Here is a 6929-nt window from a genome sequence, read left to right as displayed (position 1 = left end):
TATTAAGACCCTCCCCCTTGACTTTTCAATGATGTGCAGAGTGTAAGGAACTTATTCAATAAATGTTTGAATGTGAAAATAAAAATTTATGTACTTAGCCACATAATCTTCATGAAGACATATAACAGTCTCTGGCACTCACTTGTGAATAGTCAATATTATTTTAACAACTATTAGGTCAATTCACAAAAGCTCTCATGAAAATTAAAACAAGTGAACATTTTTATAGATCACTAATCTTGCAAAAGGGATGTTCCACTGAACTCAGATATTTTTAAAAGACAAATACACAGCAACAACCTAGAACAGAAAGAAAAGTGTGGTTACATTCAATTGTCAAGATTTTGGCAAGAATTCTGATCTGAAAGGACCTAAATTATATGACAACTATTAAGAAAAAATTGTAAATTAAAGGACTAAAACGTTTGTCTCAAGTCAAGATGAGCATTGAGATGGAAATATTACATTAGACTCTAAAGAATTGAAGGTGAATGTTGTATGAAAACCAAAATTAAAACAACAACAAAGCAACCTTATAACAAGTGAAGAAATAAAGTAATATATAAACATACTATAAAAAATGGGGGCTCTAGTGGCAAAGTGGCAAGGGGCTACACTATCAGTCTGAAGGCATATAGTCCAAATGCACCAGCTACTCTGTTAGAGAGAGATGAGAAATCTCCTGTGTGATTATACTGCCTCTGAAAACCCACCTGAGGGTCAACTATAAGTTGATTCTGACTTACTGGTACACAACAAAGAAAAACAGTACCAAAAAGACACAAGAATTGAGGAATAAAAAAGGGTCAGATAGGTTAAAAAGAAAATATGGAATAAGATAGCTAATTCATAATTATGTAGACTGTAAATACTGAAGTTGAAAGATACGAATTTCCAGGAAAAAAGTCACCTAACAATATGTTGGAGTTTGAACGGTAATTATAATTATTATTCTTGTGTAATTCTACCAGTAATTGTGAAACAAAAGTTTAGTAAAACTACATTATGCAATGATTAATTAAAAGATATGCTCCCATGAAAGTAAATTCTAAGTGGGCAGTATATTTGGTGATAAGGAGGAACATAGAATTATATAAGTGTAATTCAGCATGAAGAGACAATGACACTAAGTTCTTTCAAAGTAAGACTAAAAATTTGGGGGTTTTCCATTTTTATGTGAAAAAAATACACTTGCACATATAATGTTTTTACGTACCACTTGGTCAGAACTGACTCATAATTGACTTTCTAATAGATTTTCAGAGGCAATAAATTGCATCAGAGGAGATTGCCTGTCTTTCTCTCATAGAGCAGATGGTGGATTCACACTGTGTGCCTTTGTCAGCACAGCTGCTTGCTAAGCCACCAAAGTTCCCCTTAGTGTATACCTATGGATAAGTATTATAAACATGGTATTTAGTTACAGAACAAGTAATTCTATTTACAACCACTTCAAGAAGGGATAGAGATCATTATGGCCTTACAAACTGGGATACAGATTAACTTCGAAGATGAGGGTGATAAACACTAAGATGGACACTATGGGCTGCCTGAACTTCTGGCAATCCATTCTCAATGGTGATTACACAAATGAATCCCCCTTTTTGCTATTTAATGGAGCTATATTTATAAATTATATTTGAAAAGTTTAATTTAAAAATTGAAGTTATTGTGAAATCATAAGCAAATTGAAGCCAGTTTATGAAAGATATGTTGTTATTGTTGTTGTTATGTGCGTTGAGTCACCTACAACTCATATTGACCCTGTGTACAACAGCCCTAAACCCTGCTCTATCCTGTGCCAACCTTATTGTCTCTGAGACACCTATCCCCATTTCCCCAGTGACTGAATCAATCTGTCTCATCAAAGGTCTTCCTCTCCAGTCTGTCCCTCCACCCTCCGAAGCATGATATCCCTCTCCTTGCAACATGTCCAAAGTATGTCAGATGAAGCTTCAGAATCCTTGTCTCTAAGGAGCAGTCCACCTTCACGCTCTCCAGGATAAAACTGTTTTTCTCTTAGCAGTCCATGGTACATTCAAAACTCTTCTCTAGAACCATAGCTCAAAGGCATCAATTCTCCCATCATCCTTAGTCATTTTCCAGCTCTCTAATGCATAGCAAGTATCAGGCACACCTTAGTCTCCAGACTGAATGGTTGCTCCTTAGTACTTTAGAGAGGTCTCTGACAGTAGACTTTCCCAATGCAATTCATCTTTTAATTTCCTGGTTGCTGGTACCAAGAGAGTTGATTGTGGAGCCAAGCAAATAAAAGGTGTTAACAATCTCAATCACTTCACCACTATCATGATGCTGCCAATCAGTCCAGTGGTGAGAATCTTTTTTTTCTTGATGTTGAGCTTTGATCCATATTGAAGACTATAGTTCTTGACCTTCTGCAGCAAGCACTTCAGGTCCTCCTCAGTTTCAACAAGCAGGGTTTTATCATCTGCATAACATAGATTCTTCATCAGTCTTCCTCCAAACTTGATGCCACATTTCTCCTCATAGACCCCAACCTCCTGGATAATCTGTTCTGTAGATATGAAAAATATGTAACACCAAAAGTAAACAGTCCAGACCAGTTAAGGAGAGTCTTCATGAGAATATTTAAAAAATCACTTAAACTTAATATGCTAGAATGATCAGTTACAAGATAGTGTTCATAAACTCATACAAACTTTAGCAGAAAATTTTTATTCAACCTAAAAAGAAAAATATGTACAATGAAATTAATACTATTTTCAATAATAACTTTTGCAGCAGTAAGTACAAGATTTTTAAGAAGTTAGGGAAACTTGAACTTAAAAATGATAGTCCAATTCATGAAAACATTAAAAAAAGCTACATTAAAGTATCTTTGAGGAAGGTAAGTAAAGAAAGCAAGGTAAAAGTCAAGTGTTTTGGCTTATCTACAACGACACCTGAGTGTATTAGTAAGGAGATTTGAACATAATGTTCTTTTCACCCAGATTGTATCAATCTTCACAATCAAGGTCACATTCCCTAACAAGCACTTGGAATACAGTAATTTTCTGATGCCAGTTTGTACAGGACCATATGCTACAACATTAGTGAACAGAAGGTGAGATTAACCTCTCCAATGAAATGTGGAGTCTAACAAGGAGAGGTACTTGACCAGAAGGTGGACCAAGAGAGTTCTTACCAAGAGTAAAACTCTTTTACTTTTCTCCTCAAAGACTAAACTTAGGCTATGTTCCAGCATACATATATAAATCTATAATATCACCAAAAAAAACCCAACAGTTTTTGCTAGGCAAAATAATTGCGAAAGTTTGATCTAAAAAAAATTCTGTTAATAAAATATCTATTTTCTATCTGTTCTATTTTCTACCTCCTTCACACAATCAGTAGTTTCTAATGCAGTTTCAATATTACTCATCCAAAATAGAGTCTTTTTCTTGTGTAGGTGACCAAAATTCCATCAAGACTGAGGAAGACCCGAAAACTTAGGGGGTACATGAACCATAGCCTCAGCAGCTTCAGGAAGCACAGAAAGCACCCTGGAGTCCCAGGTAATGCTTGACAAGTACCATCCAAGTTACTTTGAAAAGGTTGGTATGAATCTTTACCACCTGAAGAGGAATCAGAGTTTCTGCCCAACTGTCAGCTTTGACAAATTATGGACCTTGGTCAGTGAGCAGATAAGGGTAAATGCTGCACAAAACCCCGAGACTGGAGCTGCTCTCATCACTCACGTGATTCGATCTGGTTACTACAAAGTTTTGAAGTAAAGAAAGCTCCCAAAGCAGCCAGTCATTGTGAAGGCAAAATTCTTTAGTAGAAGAGCCTAGGAGATTAAGGATGTTGGGGAGGCTGGTGTCCTGGTGGTTTGAAGTTGTGTTAATTGCATGGAGGTTGGTTAATTAAATGTTTTTCCTTTAAGCTCTGAGTGTAGGTTCTTTGGTGGAACCTAGACCTACATCACTACTCTTGAAGCTAATGCTGAGTTGCATCAGGACCTCTACTAAGTATGGGACCCATGTGTCCCTGCTGAGATGTATTAGCACTTCAGAGTTTTGGGCCATTATCTAATAAAACAACATGATTTATAAAGTAGAATAAAAAGATATCTGAGTCATAACTTATTGCCTATTTTTATCATTGTCAGTTCTGCTACATCTCAGAAATGAACAAGACAGAGAAGAATTGATGCCTATGAGTTGTGGTGTTCTGGAAGAGTACTGAATATACCATGGACAGTCAAAAGAATCAACTACTATGTCTTTATGTCTTAGAGAAAGTGTAGTGACAGAGCCCTTTAGTTGCAATGATGGTGAAGCTTTGCCACATACTTGTTGTTTGCCACATGTTGTTAAGAAGAGCTATTCCTTGGAAAGGAAAATCATGTTTACAGAGGTGGAGGATCAATGAAAGAGGAAAACTCTCAATGAGATGGATTGACACAATGACTTGGTGAAAGATCAGATGTGGTTCAGATCTGTTGTTCATAGAATAACTATGAGTTGTACTCAACTTGATGGCACCTAACAGCCACAACAGTAGGTAGGTAACATTCTCAGTAGCACTGGTGAAGCAAGTTGCGAAATTTCTGGCTTGTAGTCGAAAGATTTTCAAGAGACTCTATGAGACAAAGATTTGGTCATGTGCTTCCATAAAGACTGAAGCCAGGAATACTCTGTCACATGAAGCCACTGTGAATTAGAATCCACTGAATTGCGAAGAAGAAGATGTAACCATCTAAAGTATCCATGAAGTATCCAGCTTAAGCAAACAAGAGCTAGTGACACTGTTGTGGGGAGTTGCACCAATACCTCAAAGGCTATGCTTCTGCAGCAGTTCAAATCCACCAGCAGCTTCTCGGAAGGAAAATGAACACTTTTTTCCTGAGGAATGCAGAGACTCAGAAATACAAAGGAACATCAACTATGACTCAGCTTTGACTCGGAGACAATATGAGAGAAGCACTTTGGAATAATTGACAATCCAAAGAAGTACCTAAAGGAAAAAAAGAACTTCTGTACTTTAAGAAGCAGAATTTTGGATTTTTAAATTAATGATTTCAAACTTTATTTAGTTATTTCATTTTTTTAATTTGTAATGATACAACGTGAAGTGATAATTAACTAGAGAGTATTTTGTAGGATTTTGGTGGGTTGGTTGAGTGATTCATTTTTTTAGAAATTAAAAGGAATCAATCATATTAACTTTCGTAATCAGAAATTTATCCCCAAGGACTATAAGGTAGACCAGCTCTTTGAGGTAAGAAGATGTTTAGATTGTCTCAACTGCTCTTACCAATATATTCCCAAAAAGACTAAATATGGATTGAGTATACAGAGACATAATTAAGATATGTTGCAAAGACATTTTCAATTTAAGGAAGAAAAAACATGAAATATATTAGTTTAATTTCAGTAAAAAGAAAGTTTTTGATAGCACTAACCATTTTCTTGCTTTCTTTTCTGATTCTGGTCTAAACAGAATAATTGCCTTAAGCCACTCTTTGTCATTGCAATTCTAGTAAACATACACAATTATGTCTGTTTTTCCCGCAGTTTGTTAGCAAATGCAATCAGCATTCTCATTACCTAGACTTCCAATCCCAGATGTCTTCTGGATACCAGGGGAGGTTAATATATAGATTTTGAACATCTACATCAGGAAGATATTAGCAATCTGGTTACCTTTCCCCCTAGGAATCAGAAAATATATACAGGCACATGGAAATTTAAATAAAGATAAAGAAATCTTAGCATGTCCTGGAAAATTGCTATGGAACATATAGCCAGTATATGAATCTCAAGGAATAAAAAGAAGGAACCAAACAGGATGCCATGAGAAGAAGACATAGGGAATATTAAAGCACTGTGCCAAAAAGGGGTTTTATTCAGTAGGAATTTAAGATGAAACTTAAAAGATGTTTGATGTCAAGTATGTGAAAAGTGAGACTAAATTGTTTTCAAGCCAAATGAATAGTATGTATAAGCATTCACAGTTAGAATGATACTTTGTGTGTTTAAGGAACCTGAGAAGAATCCTGTAGATAAAACCCTATCACAAGAGAGTGGGTATGGCGGTCAAAAAGGAGCTCATCATATACAGAAACAAAGATATTGATTTCAGTAGGAAACATAGCTACTGAATATTTTTAGCCAACAGTTGTTGAGGTTGGAAGAGGCAGGAATTTGCAATGGAAGTAGGGATAGTGTTCATTTGGGTTATTTGTTTTTAATTACCACCTTGTTAATCATGTAGAAACTGATTGATTATAAATGTAAAGAGGATACAACTCTGAGACACTCCCTTCTTAATTTAAAACCATGTGGTTTCCCTTTGCTCTGGTAGCACAGTAGCCTTCTGGCCTAGGTATAAGTTTGGCATGAGCATAATCAAGTGTTCTGGGATTCCCATTCTTCTTAATGTTAACCATAACTTATTATGATCCACACAGTTAAATGCCTTTTCATAATTGAGAAAGCATAAATAGACATTCTTATGATATTCTTTGCTTTCAGCCAGGACCCATCTGACATCAACAATGATATCTCTGGTGCAACAGACTCTTCTAAATCATTCTTTAACTTTTGGCAGTTTCCCATCATGTACTTTTCTAGCCATCTTTCTAATAATCATCAGCAGTATTTTGCTTACATGTGGTATTAATGATATTGTTGGATAGTTTCCACATTCAGTTCGATCCCATTTCTCAATGATGGGAACATATAGGCATTTCTTCCAATCAGTTAGCAGTCACCTGTTCTCCAAATTTCCTGGCAAGTGTAGACTTAGAATACAGATTTAGTCTAATGAGAGAATATTGGGAGGGTCCTCCCTCTCTTTTTTTCTGTTTTCTGATCTCACATGTCTCTAATAAGTTTATTTTTTAAGAGTGTAAATAATATACCTATTATATAAGATATATTGAATGTTATATATTATTGTTT

General features: G+C 35.6%; 1 pseudogene; it reads left to right on the top strand.

Moving 5' to 3' along the window:
• The first annotated feature begins 2719 nt into the window (after positions 1 to 2719).
• On the top strand, positions 2720 to 3857 carry LOC102876231 (annotated as a pseudogene).
• The last annotated feature ends 3072 nt before the right edge of the window (positions 3858 to 6929 follow it).

Source organism: Elephantulus edwardii, unplaced genomic scaffold, assembly GCF_000299155.1.
Source record: "Elephantulus edwardii isolate Elephantulus edwardi_28Jun2011 unplaced genomic scaffold, EleEdw1.0 scaffold00001, whole genome shotgun sequence".
In the NCBI taxonomy this organism is placed as follows: domain Eukaryota; kingdom Metazoa; phylum Chordata; class Mammalia; order Macroscelidea; family Macroscelididae; genus Elephantulus; species Elephantulus edwardii.
Note: the sequence above shows the minus strand (reverse complement) of the source record. Positions and strands in the feature narration are given on the sequence as shown.